The sequence below is a fragment of the Apodemus sylvaticus genome, chromosome 6 (genome assembly GCF_947179515.1).
Source record: "Apodemus sylvaticus chromosome 6, mApoSyl1.1, whole genome shotgun sequence".
In the NCBI taxonomy this organism is placed as follows: domain Eukaryota; kingdom Metazoa; phylum Chordata; class Mammalia; order Rodentia; family Muridae; genus Apodemus; species Apodemus sylvaticus.
Window position 1 is genome coordinate 59627547 of NC_067477.1, and position 17026 is coordinate 59644572.

The following is a 17026-nucleotide window of genomic DNA, read 5'->3' on the forward strand; positions in this document are numbered from 1 at the left end:
TGAGTACACATGATGGACCCATGGCTACAGCTGCAAGTGTTGCAGAGAATAGCTTTGTTGTGCATCAATGGGAGGAGAGGCCCTTGATTCTGTGAAGTCTTGAGGCCACAGTGTAGGGGAATGTCAGGGTAAGGAGGCAGGAGTGGGTGAGTAGATGGGAGGGGGAACATCCTTATAGAAGCTGAGGGAGGGGGGATGAAATAGGGGGTTTCTTGGATGGGGGGCGACTGTGAAATTGGATAATATCTGAAATGTAGATAAATAAAATGTCTCATCAAAAAAAAAGAAACCAGAACTAGTCAAATAATACACAATAAGTTTTTATGGAATTCTTAGCCTCAGATGTGCATTCTATGTCACACTCCTTCCTGACAAGGCTGAGAGAGCCTTGTGCAAAACAGAGTGAAAAGCCACAAGAGCTGGGTGCTGTGATTGGGAAATGTGGCCTGCTTGGAGAAAGAATGTCACTGGAAATGGGCTTTGAGATGATAGAAGCCTCAGACAGGCCTGATATTCAGGCCTAATTTCTCTCTCTCTCTCTCTCTCTCTCTCTCTCTCTCTCTCTCTCTCTCTCTCTCTCTCTCTCTCTCTCTCTCTCTTTCTCTCTCTCTCTCTCTCTCTCTCTCTCTCTCCTGCTGCCCCTTATGGATCCAGATTTAGAATTCTCAGTTCTTAACTATCATATCTGCCTGCTTGCCACTAAGCTCTCCATCATCATGATGACCTAAACTAAACCTCTGAAACTGTAAGCAAACCCCAATTAAATGATTTTCTTTATTAGAATTTCCTTGGCCTCTCCTATGGCAATAGGTCATGCACTACCAATTGACCTACCCCAATGTCTTAGTCAGGGTTTCTATTCCTGCACAAACATCATGACCAAGAAGCAAGTTGGGGAGGAAAGTTTATTCAGCTTACAGTTCTACATTGCTGTTCATCACAAAAGGAAGTCAGGACTGGAACTCAAGCAGGTTAGGAAGCAGGAGCTGATGCAGAAGCCATGGAGGGATGTTCCTTACTGGCTTGCTTTGCCTGGCTTGCTCAGCCTGTTCTCTTATAGAATCCAAGAATACCAGCCCATGGATAGTACCACCCACAAGGGGCCCTCCCCCTTGATCACTAATTGAGAAAATGCCCCACAACTGGACCTCATGGAGGCACTTCCCCAACTGAAACTCCTTTTTCTGTGATAACTCCAGCCTGTGTCAAGTTGACACACAAAACCAGCCAGTACACCCAACATGCCCTCCTTCTTCCTTCCTGTCTCCTCTTCTCCTCATCTTCTCTCCTCGACCCCAAGTCTAGGCACCCAAGCTCCACCTACTCTCTTTTACCTTTCTGCATGCTGTAGGAATCTTTACTAGCCAATAGTTTTAAATTAAGGAGGAAGATTTGTACAACAATAGTTCACATTTACATGAAAATACACTTCTATTGAGCAACTAGACCTTGTGGTACAGAATATAGCTTTATAATACATAACAACAGACCAAACCTCAACAGTAGTGAGTAGAAACAACAAAAGATAAATTCATCATTGTGAAAAACTGATGATATATGATAGAGAAATGATGTGCAAACTTCCTTTTCTTTTCCCTAGAAAATAAATGATCTTTTAGGATTAAAAGATATAAGCCACCAGGATTTTTTGAATTTATTTATTTTCCAAATCCTTTATGAATATTATACTTTTAGAAATATTGGAACCTATATTAACATTACAGATGTTAGTGTAGCCTCCTGAGTTCTCCTTAATATCAGACTGATTTTCATATTGGTTCCATATTTAGAAAAAACATAAACATATTTTTCTCTAAATATATATAAGAAGCATTTAATATATTTGCTTAGCTTAATACCAAACTCACTTATTTAGTAAATATTATAACTACAGCACAGTAGATTTAATTCTACACATACTCTGTAGCCTGTCATACCCTCTAATAATTTGCTATATCATACAGTCAGTCCAAATCTTTTGTAATTAATCTATATTTAATTTCTCACAGGGAGCTAATCCCTTCCACCAAAAACATGTTTCATTAGACCACAGCATTATTTGGCAAAAAACGTATCTTTGGACTCAGATGTGTCTTCCTAATAATGCTTTATTTAAAGATGATGTGATTTGAGTCTGCAAGTTTGAGTCTTCCCTTACATCCAAATAATATATTTTATCCATATCTCCAAACTCTCAAATGACCAAAACTTCATGTTATTTATGTGTTTGGAATATACTTGAACGTTTGTTTGCTCTACCATAAGGAAAAATTAACTAAACATTGTCACATCTAATTTGTATATTGCTCACAATAAAACAATTAATATGGAATTGTGAATGAATAAATATACATTTACATATATATAATTTCCTTTGTTAACTATTTATTTCTTATACAGCAATGAATAATTTGGGTTTACTATACTTTCAACAGTCCAAAGAAAGGCAACGTGTCTATTGTCACGGTTCCATTTTTTTGAAATTAATATAAAGTATGTTGGCTTTATTTGTTGGAATATATCACTGTCATTTCATACATATGATCACTTCAAAGACATACTAAAGTAAATTTTAATAAACTTCCATTGTATGTACATTTTTTCTGAATGTTCTCATATTTTATGTGTGTATTCCTTGTGTCCTAGATGTGCTGATAATTTTCTCAATCACAAAATAATATTGTTAAATAGTCATCATTTTAGCCAGCATTATCTATGCCCATATTAGATAATGCTTCTGTTCCTAATATTTTGTAATCAACCATATTGCAACATAATATACAATACATAACAACAATCATACCCTGAAAACTACAAGACAAATTTTAATCATCTAAGAAATAATTTCATTTAAAGTATAAAATTGCACCTTGATATTTTGTCTCTCAATCAGCCCAGGTGTGATGTATAGCAAAGTGGTGACAATTGTCTGCTGTAAAATTCAGAAAATGTATTTAATTACTGTTCATCAGTTATCCCAAATATATAATAATCAAGATAATACATATTATATAACATTACCACATTATAATGATTATGTCGTCTCAGAAAATTACCATTAAAAAGAAACCTAAAAGGTTAAGACACAAAATTCATCATTGTATTAATTGTGTGATCTTGTTATGTTTAGTAAACAGAAAATGGCAAGGATAGATTCACCAAACTGGTTTTACAACTATTTATAACAATGCTTTTTCTTTTTTCAAAGTCTGTGAATCTTGTAAGGGCATGCTTTGTTGTAATGATTTTTAATGTTTTTATATTTGTCTTAATCAAATGATCTCTTTGAAGATGATTATTATGAATTCAACAAATACAGGCCTAATTAATCAGTTTGTGGAAATGCTATAATAAGGCTTCCTATGTAAAGACTGTCCTTCTAATAACCCTTTGTGCTGAGGTCCAGGCCTGACTGTGAATTGGTTCCATAGAGGCTATAAGTATCAGGGAAGGTGCCTTTGAGTTAGATGCCAAGATTGGGATGTTTTCCAATTCTGAGTAGCAATCAGAAAATACCTTCATTTATACACATCCAAAAGCATTCATATCACTTTGTCCTGGCATGCTTTTCTAGTATGCCCAGAGTTATAGGCTAAACACAGGTAGAAATAGTTTATTATCACGAACATCATATCCTTATTCCTAAAATTCAACAAGTCATTTTATGTTTTTTTCTAAAGACTTATTGCACCAAATCTTATGACACAGGACACTGGGCATTAAGAAAAAGGTCCACCTAAGTCTTTGGAATCCAGTGCTAGTTACTTTTCTTCTTGTGTGTACTCTGCTAGCATTATTACAAAAACCAAGACAGAATCCCAGTTTCTGCAATTTTAGCACAGTGCTTATACAAGAAAAATTGTTTTATCTTAAACAATCAAGCATTTAAAAGCCTGAGCTAAGAGTATTTTGTGGTTTCAAGATGCTTAGACAGAAAACTAATAAATTCCTAGTTTGTCCAGGAAAATCACCCTGCTGTAAGCAGGATACTATTACCTTTTAATGGTCAATACTATTACTTGCAAATCGCCCTAACCCTGAGAATTCAGCCTTATTAATCATTGCAGCTGTTATTTGTATTTATAATCTTATTAGAAATTGTCTAATAAAAGAATTGTTTTGTTTCTAAGTTAATTCACATTACAGCAACATGGTGTAAACCAATCTCTCCAAGAATGATAGCTCTTTGTGTCATATTCTTATGTTCTTTTACATTGGTCTTGCTCCACCTATACATACTATTACATTATCCTAGACATTCTAGCTTTTGTTGCTGAGTTCTTACTCATTATCTTGTAGGTTTCAATTCTAACAAATTCTAAATATACTGTAAAAGGAGCTTTGTGCTTTGATCTGCTGTTATTTCCCCAGTCTTTCTGAACCTTGTCATCCTCCTCTGTGTTCTAACTATTCCAATTATTTTGCTTCATGAACTTGTTTAGGGACAGATAACAGTCTCCAAGGCACAGCGAAGACTCCCAGTTTAGGTCAGCTAAGTTACTTCCTTGACAGCAGAGGGTAGTAATATCTTCAAGAATTTCTCAGGGGAATACAGTAACAGTTTTGTCAGAGAAGACATGGGTGAATCATTATGCTAACAGCCCCCCAAGAGAAGAACACCTAGAGTCTCAAACAGAACATAAACTGCATCAGGTCAAGGATTGCAGCATTTGGCTCAGCTGTGTCAAACAGTTGTGTTGACTTCATGACGTTCACCTTTCCCTAGAAAATGGCTGTGCTACCATTGTTTCTTTATCAATGCATTCAGTGGTAGCACATTCAAAGAATGATGCTGCAGCATGATTTTATTTGTTAAGCGTGAAGAATCATGAAGAAAACTTGAATGGTGGCATTAAAGCAGAAGTTGGTTGCTTTTCTTAGTATTCCTTTAAGAGAAAGTCATGCACTCGAAATCTTAAGAAGGAAAAATAGGAAAAATGATAGAAATTTGTGGGTAATAGGATTTGTTTATAAAACCAGAAGAATAAATTAAAATCGGGACTCATAGGCAATGATGCCAGTAAGTGGACATATGATAACGTCTCTTTGTTCCTTTTTTTTTTATAATGAAGTACATGAGGATTGATGCAAAGCAGAAACATGAATAAGATAGCTTCATGATTTTCCCACATGTTAGAGTTAACATATTATATATGCCTCAGCACATCATACAAAAAGGAAAAGCTTGTTTTACAATACTATCCTTGTAAACATTTTCATTAGAAAAAGGTGTGCAAGTCTCACACTGTTCTTTGAGAATGAAGATACTACTTTTAGGCAATAGTTTTCACTTTTGAGCAGGCAAAATAAACTTTACAATGTTTAACTGTATGTCTTGAATGATGATATTTGGAGTGTACACTTTCAATTCCTCCATCACTTGCAGAGAGTCAAAACTGTGCACTTAATATCTTATAAAAAGTTAGTTGTGTATCGCTGTTCATGACAAGACAACCAATATTAGAGAGTTGTGGCAATAGGATCCTGAGTTAGTGGTAAGCCTGGGTGGAGTTCCAAATTCAAAAACAATCTACTCTACAAGGTTTGAGGTTATCTCAAATGTAGCAAAGTAGGCAGAGTAAAACATAAATGAAAAGAAAAGATTTCTATTCATCATAAGAACTAGCTCCTGAGAATTATTTATCATTAAACTGCATCTATTTTGTTCCATTATGATTGAATATGCTTTTGACCTGATTCTACTTAAATTACACCTACAGAATTTTAAATTCCACAATCTCTTTTGTACTGTAGAGTAGCTCAGGGCATACTTGTTTAAACCTATCCTCACCCTTGTCAGCATTTTTTTTCTGTCAATATTGAATTGATTTCATCAAGTAAGTCTACCACAGTGAAGCAAGTGTCAAATTGTATGTTTTAACTTTAAAAAATCATAATTTTTTAACAGAAAAATGTTCCTAGGATAATTTGATCCCATTTCTGAGAATACTTAATATATATGTCTTGCATAAATGAATGAAATATTTGAATCTTTTCAACCCATATGTTCACAAATGGAAGAAATGTCATATATGACATTACATTTTCCTGTAACTTTAATCTTTATAGCAACATAAGTAAAAACACATATTTTGATTATGAATTTCAGTTGCATAATTATAATTTTACTTGTGAATACTTTCAGTCTAGACAAGTGTTATAAAAGAAAAATATCAATGTACTTGTTGGAAACTTTAATTTTTAATGGATATATTGCAATGCATTTTCTGAGTTCTTAGTAGATGGTTTTTAGATTGTAGTCATTACTTTGCAGTTAAAATTCATGCAATGTTATTTTTCTGGCAGGAGGTTCCTTGCAATTTAATTTTTGCCATGAAAGAAATTCCAATAAACTGGCAAGACAGTAACATTAGGAAATTGTGAGTCCTATTTTTGTTTTGTTTTGTTTTGTTTTTGAGACAGGGTTTCTCTGTGTTTCCCTGGCTGTTCTGGAACTCAGTTTGTAGTCCAGGCTGGCCTTGAACTCAGAAATCCACCTGCGTCTGCCTCCCAAGTGCTGGTGGAAATCAGTCTGGCGGTTCCTCCGAAAACTGGGCACCTCATTTCCAGAAGATCCTGCTATACCACTCCTGGGCATATACCCAAAAGATTCCCCAGCATGTAATAAGGATAAATGTTCCACTATGTTCATAGCAGCTCTATTTATAATTGCCAGAAGCTGGAAAGAACCCAGGTATCCCTCAACAGAAGAGTGGATGCAAAAAATGTGGTATATATACACAATGGAGTACTGTTCAGCCATTAGAAACAATGAATTCATGAAATTCTTAGGCAAATGGATGGAGCTAGAGAACATCATACTAAGTGAGGTAACCCAGACTCAAAAGACGAATCATGGTATGCACTCACTAATAAGTGGATATTAATCTAGAAAACTGGAATACCCAAAAAATAATCCACATATCAAATGAGGTACAAGAAGAAAGGAGGAGTAGCCCCTTGTTCTGGAAAGACTCAGTGAAGCAGTATAGGGCAAAACCAGAATGGGGAATTGGGAAGGGGTGGGTCTGAGGACAGGGGGGAGAGAAGGGGACTTATGGGACTTTCAGGGAGTGGGGGGGGCTAGAAAAGGGGAAACCATTGGAAATGTAAATAAAAAATATATCGAATAAAGAAAATTAAAAAAATAAATAAATAAAGGCACGCGCTACCACAGCCCGGTGATTTCTTTATTTTTCAATATATTTAGTGTTTTTTTCTTCTTCCTCTATATCACTCTGTATTGCTCTGTTCTCTTCACCAATTAGGATCCCCATTTGACCATTTCTATCTTCACTGCACCTGTGTTCTATGTAGCTTTTCTCTGGAGTTCCCTCCAATGGTCCCATTTTACCTCCCTGATTTCTGGGGTTAAACAATGACATATGCTCCCATCTAAACTTTCAGAACTCATAGTCTTAAGTAAGAGAGACTGCGTTACGTTATTCATCATAATATATTTTCTTTCAATTTATTTATTTGCATATTTTATTTTTTATAAGTGAATAGAATTTCATTGTGTACATATAGCACACGTTTATTACCAATCAGGGTATTTATATGACAGCACAGATTCGCCTCCTATTATTGAATGTAAGTTGGGGAAATCTTGTGAATTCTCAACTGTAAATGAAAAGCCAAGTCAATTCATAACTACAGAGAGAGGGAGATCCCAGAGAGGAGCCATTAATTGGCTATTTAATATCATTGATCACCATAAATCATATAAATATAAACAGCTGTACAAAGTATATTTATAAAAATATATACACATAAATGACCTATAAAAATACTATAAACAAATTATGGTAATAATAATGTTTGACAATTAAAGTTACATGAGTGTGCTCTGTGTCTCTAACCATCTTATTGTTATGTACCCAGTGCTTTTTGACAACCTTGGCTGGTACAATGCCTCAGAATGAGCACGAGCATGGTGAACAGCAGACACATAGTGAAGGAACTTTGCATTCTGTCAGTCTTACTTGACCACTAAAAATGTTAAGTTTATTTGCCACTGATAATGTACATGGCTATTTAATGATTGACAGAGTACATACACCTAAGGCCTGGTGAACTGAGAGATGATTTTTATCTTGCTACTTAAAATGGACTGAAATTCAAAACGTATAGATTGCATATTGCCATATTTTTACATTTAATAGCTTTTTATCTGTAGGTGGTTAATTAACTGAATTTACAGGAAATGAAACTGCAAGTCAGAAGGCTTTCTGGATTGAATCTATTAGTCTCCTATATGCTCACTGAGGAGGCTGGAGTAATTCAACAGCAGAAATCACTAAGAATGTCTCTCAGAAACTGAAATATTTGGTGGAAGGGCTTCACCATAACACCATCTATTCACTTAGCAAATATTTATTGAACACCTAGAATGTGGCAGGTCATTTTTCTGCAATTGAGAGAGTGAAAAATTGCCATGGGTGCTATCCTTGGTAATCTTTCATTTCTAGTGTGACAACAGCCAGAAATGTACATAAAATTGCACCTCTCACAAGTGGTCTTATATTGAGAAAGGCGAAAACTACACAATTACTATGATCAGGCTAGATTTTCCCAAATGTGGCAGAATGACATATCTATCTTCTATCCGAAACGTCATGTACTGTGTTTTGACATGTCTTAAATAAGTTGATGTACATAATACTTTGGCAAGGATCAGAGAGTAATAGAGAATACATACCATTTTATGAATAAAGAATGAGAGAATAAGTAAAGAATTTGGCAATAACTTAAGCAGATTATGTAAGAGCCTTGCTTTGAAACTGAGCACTCTGCCCTGGGAATGTTGTACAATTTCTCTATACTTCCATGTCAAAGCAAATCTTGATTAGCATGAGTATTGAAAGAAATATAGACTTTTATTAAGTAAAATGAATGACAATTTTCTTATTGTTACCTTTTGTTAAATCATCTGTGACTATTGCAGGAAGCATGATCATTGCAAACAGCACAACTTCATGTCCCTCACAGGCGAGGCTCTCACATAATCTGCCCAAGTTTTTGGTTAAATCTCTACTTATTCACTCATTCTTTATTTATAAAATGGTATGTGTTCTCTATTACTCTCTAATCCTTACAAAGGTAGTATGTATATTGAATGATTTGAAGCCTGTCAAGTCATAAAGTAACAAATAATTGACTAGGTTCTAAAGAGAAAATGGTGGGATTGACAAATATTATAAAACTATTGAAGTTACGTGTGCATATGTTTTTATAAAGAATTTTAAAAAAATTTTAAGTGTATGTTTGTGCTGACTGAAGACAGAGGGACCAGATCTTTTGTAAAGGAGCCCATTAGGCCTGAACAAAACTGGCCCTGTCAATTTGGACCCAGGAATAGATGTGGCAGAGGCTTACATGACCTTTCTCCTACCTGCTGAACTATGGTGCATGTAGTTTTGGGAGAAACAGTGCTTTTAGCTGACTATTCTCTTTGAGCCCACCTGGTTCTGAGGATTCAGAAGCAAACCCATAAACTCACAGATGGCCCTGGTTAAACTCAATTACAAACCAAAACAAAACAAAATGACATGCGTCTAAGAGAAGGAAACACAGGAAACTAGAGAGGATACTGACGCAGAGCAGGCAGATTAAGGAGGGCAGATGGTCAGCATGATCGAAAGAAATTTTACATAGTTGCGAAGTTGTCAGAAAACAGACACCTAAAAAGATATGCACACATGTTCAAAGTTGGGGCTTTCTTGGTAGAGTGTTTTAACTCTTTAAACTTTTTAGTTAAACTATAGTCTTTACTTGAACTCTTTGGTCTTTTTAGGATTATTAAAAGGGTATGAAGTAAAACAACAAAGGAATCAATTTTGAGTGTAAAAAGTGGGACGAATAAAGAAAAAGTCACTGTGAATGTTTCTGTACGTATATTTGTATTAAGATCTATAAAATTGTTGAAATGGTGAAAATTTCTTTGCATTTCACAGAATATATACTCAAATCTTGTTGAAATCATTAATATATAATAAATATTTCAAGTAAATTAAATGTGTATAATTACACATCCTTATATAGTTCAAAATATTTAAGTTAAATATGCATTTTATTTGTTAAAATTGAAAATAATCAAGTAACATTAAGTTATATTTCATCAAGCAGGAGACCTAATATATAATCATTCAACTTATATGAGCAGCCTAACAGAGGCAAAAACATTAAAAACCTCACATAAACTCTCATGTTTAATGATGCTGTAAAACAGGCCACAGAAGCAGTTTCAAGATGGCTTTAAATGACATCACCTTTTATACCCAGTGTAAGTGTTTTATACTCAGTATAAGTGTTTGGCTTATTCACCAAATCTGGTTTCTCAAATACTGGGGCTATATACTTTAGAATAGTAAAACTGTTTGAAATAAGAATTGCTGGTATTATATAAAAATGAACCCTGAGGTAGTATTTCTCATGGCATACATTTCCTTCACATGTTTGATTGTCTTAGGCTCCAAAGTCCCAAAGACTGCTCAGTGAGACACAAAAACTATCTACCTCAGACATTATTTATTGTCTTCCTTATTTATATAAACAAGTATGTTTGCTATCTGTTTCATTACTTATACTCTCTGTTTCCTATCAGGGAGCAAAGAGATGTATTCTTTAAGGTACAAATAAGTGTACTGGCTTTATAGCTCCTATATATGGTCATGATAAAAACTAACACAGGTTAAATAAATGGATGAACCTTCTTTGCCATCATAGCAATGAGAAGCACACTAGTAATGCACAAAATATGTAGATTTATCAGTCTAATTATTTATGTAGTTAATTTTTGTTTGTTTGAAATTACCAATTTTAGAAAATTTGCAACATTTTAAAAAATTATGAAATGTTAAATCCGAGAAGAATTAATAATCTACATAGGGAAATTTCAACAACATGTAATACTTAGTTTCATATTTATTTATATTAAACTATTTTTATGATTTATCTGACATATAATTCACTTATTTAAGAGAGAGTTTTAGTTATAATTTTTCAACTGATGTATACTAAATGTGTTTATGGCATACAGATATGATGCCCTCAGATATGTACATGTCTTGAAGTATTAAAATCAGATGTAACATATCACTACCTCAAGTACTTATTTATGGGAAGAACATGTAAATTCTCTTCTGTTGAAGACTTTGAAATATTCAATACATAGTTACTATCAATAATTATGGTGCGAGGAGCCATTAAACCAACATCTTTCCTTCCTCTGTCTATTCTCTTCATAGTAGTCCCACCAGTTGTGAAGATATGGAGAAAAGAAAATGTATGTATTGATGGTGGGGCTGTCAGTTAGTAGTCCTTTTAAAAAACAGTATGGCTTTTCCTTTTATAATCTTAAACTTAGAAAACAAGAGACATTCCCTATGAAAAACAAAGTCTATATTGAGTACTTTTCTATAAATATCTACACAAATATTTATCTTAGCATTCTTTGAAACAGCCACAAAATAAAAAACAAAACAAAACAAATCAAAACATGGTTAGATAGGTCAATGAATGTTACACACACACACACACACACACACACACACACACAATGTCAGCCAGCCTTAGAAATCAGGGTATCATCTCAATTGTGATCACTTGGGTGAACTCAAGGATCATATGCTAGGAGAAACAATCCAAGCACATGAAGCAAAATATATATGACCTGTCTTACATGTCTTATTGCAGGAGGTAAATAATAGAAATAGGAAGTGGGTGGAGAGATGTTTTGAATGTGAACACATTTTACTGTATTTTTCCAGCAATGTTAACTTTGTAGATGTTTAAAATCACATGCACAAAGGGAAGAAAATATTATAAGCAAGACACTTAGATGAGAAATTGGATTTTATCAGATACAAGCAGGTATTCAATTATTCTATAGCTGATATTATGTTCTTTGAGTTGCATACATGAGGACAGTCAAATTGAAGAAAGTTCTTTTTAACAAACTCTAGAAAACTCTAGGTAATTTATGTAATAATAGTTGTTTTATAAGTGCACAATGATAAGCCAGGGATAAAATCAAACTACAAGCAAATAGCATTTTTTTCCTGAAAACCAAGTAGTATGGGCACAGTGGATGCCTTAGTTCTAATTTGCTTGATAATGCATTTTCCAAGGGCAATGTTAGTTTTAATGACAGTTTAATTTGAGTATTTTCCCTAAATCTTTTGTTCAGTTTCAAGCTTAGTGGAATTTGAGTGCATCATTTTCTTACTAAAATGATTCATATTTTTCTTTGCCTTAAAATTAAGAATAGAAAAATGTCTGTTTCCAGGAATGAAGTATTCTAGTTCCTGTGTGCAAGAAAAGCAGAGGATCATTTATAGTTTCAGGTGTTGTCTCTCTCCCATGGAGTGGGTCTCAAGTCAGGCCAGTCATTGGTTGGCTGTTCTCATAATCTCTGTTTCATCTTTATCTCTGCACATCTTGTAGGCAAGACAAATTTTGGATTGAAGGTTTTGTGGGTAGGTTGATATTCAACTACTTTTATTGGGAGTCCTGTCTGGCTACAGGAGGTTGCCAATCAGTCTTTATGTCCCAGATAGTAGGAATCTCAGCTGGCATCCTGAGAGGATTCATCCAGCAACGGATGGAAACAGATTCAGACAACCACATCCAAACATCAGGTGGTGGCTCACATAATGTTGTGGAAAAGTAGGGGGTAGAAAGAGAATAGCAGAGAGGTCAAGGGCAACATAATAAAGACATATAGTGTCAACCTGAGACCTTGGGGTGCACAGAGACTGAACCAAAGTATATATGACCCCAACCAAAGTATATATGACAACTGAACATAGGCTGCCCACGTTTGTTGTATATGTGCAGTTTTTTCTTTATGTGGGTCCCTTAACTATTGGAGCAGGGAGCTGCCTCTGACTCTCTTGCTTGCCATTGGATCACTTTCTTTCACCTGGACTGTCTGTCTGGACCTCAGATGAGATGCTTAGTCCTACTGAGATTTGATGTCCCAGGGTTGGTGGTACCTAAGGTGGTTTTCCCCTTTTCTTAGGAGAATGGGAGGGCATTTTGGAGAGAAGGGATTTGTAAGGGCCAGATTCGGAGGAGAGAAGGGATGAGGACTGTTATTTGGATGTTTTTGGATGTAATGGGAATATACAAATGAATTATGGAACAAAGAAAAATATCTGTTTTCACGGATATTTTTCATTCTTTCACGGATTATTTCATTCTTATAAATAAATTTTCTATTTGACAATACTATAATGTTGCTATACATAATACAATATTTTACTACACATAATACTCACTATCTTCTCAAGTATGCCTCTTTATATCCTGTGTTTTGATTTTGCAGGGAGTGGGGTAACAAGACTTTATGCAGGGTGATCTGTGTGACTCTAGATTTGCAGATTACCATTGGATCCTGGTGAGATCATAAGTGGATACCCAACACCTCCAGACAAAGATTTCCTCAGAAGCCAAAAACTGTCATTAGCTAATTTTTCAGCAGTGAGAGCTACAACTTCATTAAACCTTTCCCCTTCCATCATTGTAGTTGACAGGACCTGCCTCTTGTAGACTCAGTACAAGGAATCACAATGGTCATCTCATGGTTAAAATGATTGTACAAAGTTTAGAGAATGAAAGTAATGATCTTCACTCTTCTCTTTGGATATTATATGCAGTGTGTTTCCTTTTCTGAAATGTCCCTTGCAGGGGATTGAATAAATATATTTTTTAGAGATGAGAACTTAGAAAGTACTTATTCTCTGTATCATGTCCATGACTTTTAGGAAGGATTCCTTTGTCCATTATTGACTCTGTAGCTGCTGAAAATAACATATGGAGTACTGATTGTGGATAATGTACTGTGAGTGCCTAATGTGACTACTACTCAAGAAGGAAAGTACGTTTAGTAAGACCAAAGACCAACTATATTTAACATTGCATTGAATATGTTAGTTTTATTTGAAAACATTTATGCTGTTGCCATAGATAAAAATAAGCACTGTCAAGTGATCTACTTTTTTCAAAAGTTATCTGGTTTCCCAGAATGACTTGGTGTGAATCTAGGAAAGAATAATGGCGAGAGCATTCGACGATAGCACTTGTTGTTGGAATACGATGATAGAATTGTACAAGATGATAGCCACAGCCTCTAATAAGGTGGAAATGTGGAAATCTGCAACTGAGAAACAACACAAAGAGGCTACTGTGGGGAGAGAGAGCGATAGAGAGACAGAGAGGCATTGAGAGAAAGAGAGAGACAGAGAGACAGAGACAGAGAGACATTGAGAGACAGAGAGAGACAGAGAGAGACAGCAAAAGAGACAGAGAGAGCCCTTGGTATCAATAGCCATTTTACTGAAATTGTTTCATAGAAAAAGACTACTTTGGTTTTAGCAGAGAAGGTATCCATGTGATACTAGTGCACATGCTAGAACATTAGGAAGACCTAGAAAAAAGACTAGTTATGAGGGATGTTGTTGGTTCCCAAATGTTCAAAGCCAAAAATAAAATAAAATCTATTAAAACAGAGTAAAAGGCCCCATTATGGCATACCATAGCTTTATACTTCCTGAAGAACACAATACTTTTCATTGGATACTGGCCCAGCTAGTATAAAACATAATGTTCTATGCCAGTCAAGAACTAATGAAACAATTTTACTGTGTATACAATGGGGGCTGACGAGAAAACTGAAGACAGACGTCTAATATCTGAAATGGTTAAGAGCAACAGAAAAAGAGACTGCTCAAGAGGTTTTTTTTTTTATTAGATATATTCTTTATTTACATTTCAAATAATTTTCCCCTTCCTTGTCTCCCCCTCCTTAAAAGTCCCATAAGTCCTCTTCCCTCTCCTTGTTCTCCAATCAACTCCCTCCTGCTTCCCTGACCTAGTATTCCCCTACACTGCTGCACTGAGCCTTTCCAAGACCAGGGACTTCTCCTTCCTTAATGTCGTTAGAATACATGCTCTGTGAAGTTTCTATTAGAAGAGATAGGACTAAGGGTTGAATGTTTCCTAGGGGGGAAAGGGAAAGTTGTTTGCTTTCTTAGCAGATGTCAGAGTTAGGGTTACTGTTGCTGTAATAAAGCACTATGACCCAAGGAAGTAAAGAGGTTATTTTACTCATAATTCTATAATAACATTTCATCATAAATGCAGTGATGTCAGGAACTCAAAAAGGCCAAGAACCCGGAAGCAGCAGCTGATGTAGAGGCCATGGAGAGATGTGGCTTAGTAGCTTGCTCTTCATGGCTTGCTTAGCCTGCTTTCTTACAGGACCCATGACCTCCTGCCTAGGGATGACATTGTAAACAGTTGACTGAGCCCACCTACATCAATCATTAATTTGGAAAGTGCCCTACCGGCTTGCCTACAGTCTAGTCATATGGATGCATATTTGTAGTTGGGGTTAATCCTCTCAGATGATGCAAGCCTTTGTTAAACTGACACAAAATTAACCAATATAGCACATGAATGTTGTAATAATGCAGTGTTCTCAACTTTCCTAAGGCTGTAACCTTTTAATACCGTTTATCATGTTGTGGCAACCTCCAACAATAAAACTATTTCCATTACTACTTCATAGATATAATTTTGCTACATTAATTGAAGGGACCTGCATACTATAGTGTGCTCTGCTCTGGGCCCTATTAAGCACATACCACATCCCAACACCAATTTCCAAACATAAACCAAACCAAGAGACTATTTTAAGCAAGGCAAAGTGACAAGGTGGTTGAATTAGGCATATATAGTATCAAATCTTTGCAAGTGTTAATTTTAATAGGGGAAAGGAAATCCGTGATTTTATGAGCTGAATATTTCTATTAGGGTAGTCAAAAGAATGAATTTGGTTTCTAGAGCTTGATGTTTTGATAGTTGGACCTTAGTGATCAGCTTCAGGAATGAGTCAGGAAGAGCAAAATAAAGGAATAGATCTTTGTGGCTTGATTTAGGGACAGGAAATGGCAAAAGGCAAAACTTTCCAGGAATATATTTGTCACACTTGGGCCTGCTAGAGTCTTTCATATATGAGACCTAGTGTAAATATTTTTGGAGATAGAGATATTCCAAAAAAAAAAAGTCACAACTCACAGGTTGAGAAAACCACTGCATTAAATAATAAGATGGAGAGGGAAGGTAAGTATGATATTCCACTCTTAACAGTGGAGCTAATGGTGATGAATAGCAGCTAAGAAAGGAAAAGTTTATTTTCTTTAGGGGTGTGTCCCCTGGTAGGTTAAACAACCTACAGTGGATGCCACATATCAGACAAAACATAGGTAGCACTAATGAGAGTTGATCATTTATAAAATAGATCACAAAATTGGATGTATATGAAATGGACATTCAAAATTTGGGCTAGCTAAGGCAGAAGTGAATATGTTCAACATAAATATATAATATTCTTAAAGAATTAATAAGCTGTTCTTTTTGAAATATCTTTGTCAAAGAAGAGAGATCACAAGGAATGCATGGTCCTACTGAATTAGGCTACTTAAAAGAAATATTAATATACTTTTTATAAAAATATTTTCCAACACAATTTATATATGACTACATTGAAGACTAAAAATATAGAAAGAAGCATTGCATTTCTTTGTTATCAAAGTGTACACACTTTTATTCTAATACTGTCCAATCTTATACAATGTCTTAGCATTTATTTTTCATGGTTTTAGGAAAGACATGTATCTAGAATTTTCTAAGAATTGGAAATAAATCCTGTGATTTTAAATACTTAGAGGGACATTTGGTGCAGAACATGCTATATTACAACAATCTACTAGTTCTTACTTTGAAGTTCAATGGCTTATATTCCTACCACCTTACTGTGCTTATCTTTATCCCTTAGCTGTTAAACCTATGATAAAATTATCCTCTGCAGAGAGCTGTGACACATGTACTTCTTTACCATCCAATGAACTTCTTTACCAAAGATTTACTCTATGCCTGCATCTATAGCATGATCAACTCTCCCAAATGATGACCAGCAGTGCCCTACCTGCCTCAGCACCCCTTTTCCTTGCTTTGGGAG

General features: G+C 35.2%; 1 non-coding gene across 1 annotated transcript; it reads right to left on the bottom strand.

Moving 5' to 3' along the window:
• Positions 1 to 3680: 3680 nt before the first annotated feature.
• Positions 3681 to 3859, bottom strand: LOC127688268 (small nucleolar RNA SNORA81). The gene has a single exon (XR_007978661.1). It is a non-coding gene; the product is annotated as a small nucleolar RNA SNORA81 (small nucleolar RNA).
• Between the last annotated feature and the right edge of the window lie 13167 nt (positions 3860 to 17026).